The sequence below is a fragment of the Nematostella vectensis genome, chromosome 10 (assembly GCF_932526225.1).
Source record: "Nematostella vectensis chromosome 10, jaNemVect1.1, whole genome shotgun sequence".
Classification (NCBI taxonomy): domain Eukaryota; kingdom Metazoa; phylum Cnidaria; class Anthozoa; order Actiniaria; family Edwardsiidae; genus Nematostella; species Nematostella vectensis.
The window spans coordinates 13,133,013-13,136,231 of record NC_064043.1 but is presented as its reverse complement, the minus strand read 5'-3'; the positions used below and the strand labels follow the sequence as shown (position 1 = coordinate 13,136,231).

Genomic DNA, 3,219 nt, shown 5'->3' with positions numbered 1-3,219 from the left:
CATTCAATATTTCTCGTAAAGATTGGTATGGTTTTCCCCTACTCCGTTGACAATAATTTCAAATACTCACCAGAACTGTATCATAATAATAAAAAGTACGAATTATTTCAAAAGGCAGTATACGTGTATTCAATTACAAACCTTTTCTGCTTTCAATCGGTAATCCTTTGCTGGTTGGGGTTTCTGGACAGCCGTTCTTGGTTTTATCTGCTCCTTCATCTATGGAAAGGAATATGTTATAATCGGAATTATCAATGCTTAGGTTTGCCACACCTCCCTCCAGAATTTTGTTTTCAAGTAAATAATCCCCCTTCCCACCCCCCCCCCCCCACCAAAGTAAAAATGGGCATTTCCCTCACCCGTGCCCCTCCCCCTTCTACAGCTGCCAACGGTCCTGCAATAAACTTTCGATTAAACGATTGGTGAACAGGAGTTAAATCGATCATACCTGAAGATTCGTCATTATTCGAAGATTCTCCAAGTTATTTTCTATGACAAGAATTTGAGAATACATCTCGATACTTGAATCAAGATCTTTTACCCCATGAGACGAATTGCATGGTCGTGCCGGCAAGTATTCGAACGGAGAGGACGTGTAAGCTTCTCCATCCAAAGAAATTGAGTCGGAACTCTCCGAAAAAGTCCGCTTTCTTTTCCTCTCATTCGATATTTCACCTGGTTTAATATCCGAACGAAATAAATGAATCAATCCTTCTTCTTATGAACGACAGGTTAAGAGTACCAAAACAAAAATTATAATATCTAAACGGCTCTATCTGAACGTCTACAGGAGCTATCGGAGTTGCAAAGGTAAGCTGATTTTTCATAAATGTCTATTTGCTTGCTACCGATTGTTAGCGATCGAGAGACGACTTTATGTTTCTCTGGCATTCATATTATTTGTGCAATATTATTTCATTTTACTGGATTTGCCCAGGGGTACTCAAGGGACACAGTATAAACAAATAATTATAATAAAATAACAGCTTATAAACTGATTGTAGGTTTATACTGGCCCATACAGAAGACCATCTACGGTGAAGCAAGTGATCGGCTACGAACACCTCAAGCAAGGGGACTTCGTAGCTGTGAACCTTGCTAACTATCGACCACCCAATATAGGAAAGGTGGCCGAGCTGCGAGGTGAGGAGTTCCTTATCGAATGGTGGAAAGGATCCTGGTTGAGGTCGTGGCGGATCTGGGAGGGATGCGAAAAAGAAGTCCTCCCAGTAAAGTGCATCCTCCTCTACGCCTTCGAGCTCGACGCAGATAGAAAGCTGGTGAAGGACACTAAGCAAAACTTGAGGGCAGCGTACAAAAATGTTTAAGTATTACTAGTAGAATATCCTGCCATTTTAACTATTTGATTCATAACAAGGAAGATGCTTTATCACATAAACATATGAGCGGCCAGTTTCAAGGGCGGTAGGAACAGTGTTTGTTAGGCTAAATTCTGAAAATTTCCCTCTAATTTGGCTAAAATGTGCCTTGTTTGTTAGGCTAGATTCTGATAATAAACCACGTATTTCCCTCTAATTTGGCTGTGCCTTATTTGCGACGCCCTCTCGAAGTTTGATTACAAAAAAACATTCAAGTTACGTTGGGTAACGTTTTTAGTCGAGCACGTTTCGGCTAGCGCGTCGGGGACAGTTTTCGCGCTACGGGGTAGTAGATCGGGTTACCCAACGTAATTTGACCGGGTTTTAAAAAATCAAACAAGGAGAGCGCGTCGCAAATAAGGCACAGCCAAATTAGAGGGAAATTCGTGGTTTATTATCAAGATTTAGCCTAACAAACACTGTTCCTACCTAGTTTCACACATTTCACTGGCATTTTTTTTCTGTAGGCTATCTGTAGGGTTTGATAGTTTTTCCCGCACAAAAACCCCGAGTTCGCATATCACTCTCCTTGCGCAGCGCTAAATCCAAGATGGCGGCCGTGATATGCAAACTGTGTTTTCGGGGTTTCGTGCCGGAAAAACTATAAAAGCCTACAGATAGGCTATTTTGCAAACTCGCCAACACCCTTCTTAGGATTTTGAAATTTGTTTGTTATGGAGGTTACTCCAGGGAAAATGGAAAAAAGAACGATTATCCGTACAAAATTTTTCAAGGCCCGCAAGAGGAACAGAAGAAGAGAGAAGAAGAAAGCCAAATACCCGATCAGGTTATACAGGCGTGATTTTTTTCGTAGTTGCGGCAGAGGAACCGCTATACAGAGTTTGCGCTAGGTTTCAATCTTAATTCAAAATCACAAGAGTTTTGTAATAATTGGACTACGGTAAATATTCTTTTGCCAGATGTTCAGTGTTAGTCGCAAGTGTGAATATCCAGGAGCAACCCTGAAATAGAGTGTAAAGTACAAATCTAGAACAAGTGACTGACAGTTTGGAAAGTGCACTAGTCTCAATTACCCGGTCGATGAAAAAGTACCAATAAGGAAATGTAGATTACTATTTGCAGAATAAAGAAGTTTTAAACGGCAAATGATTAGCCTTTTGATCTACAAATAGAGATCTTTCGAATTAACTGTTTCATATACTTTTGCCGTCATGCTTAGACATCCGCTTATAAACAGATAAAGTTATTTTACTGTCTCCTTCGACCGCCGGGATGGTATAAATTTATATCTTCCTTTTTGAACTCCGGGACGGTATAAATTCGGGAACTGTATAAATTTATACATTCCTTTTTTAACTCGGGGACTGTATAAATTTATACATCCCTTTTTGAACTCCGGGACTGTATAAATTTATACATTCCTTTTTGAACTCGGGGACTGTATAAATTTATACATTCCTTTTTGAACTCCGGGACTGTATAAATTTATACATTCCTTTTTGAACTCCGGGACTGTATAAATTTATACATTCCTTTTTGAACTCGGGGACTGTATAAATTTATACATTCCTTTTTGAACTCCGGGACTGTATAAATTTATACATTCCTTTTTGAACTCGGGGACTGTATAAATTTATACATTCCTTTTTGAACTCCGGGACTGTATAAATTTATACATTCCTTTTTGAACTCGGGGACTGTATAAATTTATACTTTCCTATTAGAACTCCGGGACTGTTTGGGACTGTATAAATTTATACCTTCCCTGGAACTAAAGGGTATTTTTACTCTTTTATAGACAATTGTTGTTTCGCCCAAAAAATCCAAAGTCTCCTCAAAATTGAGGACTCCCGCCAAGAAAAGCCTTAGGAACACAAAA

At 39.4% G+C, this 3,219-nt stretch overlaps 1 long non-coding RNA gene across 1 annotated transcript; it reads left to right on the top strand.

Moving 5' to 3' along the window:
• The first annotated feature begins 264 nt into the window (after positions 1–264).
• On the top strand, positions 265–2,482 carry LOC125573114. The gene is made up of 2 exons (XR_007313964.1): positions 265–810; positions 1,005–2,482. It is a non-coding gene; the product is annotated as an uncharacterized LOC125573114 (long non-coding RNA).
• The last annotated feature ends 737 nt before the right edge of the window (positions 2,483–3,219 follow it).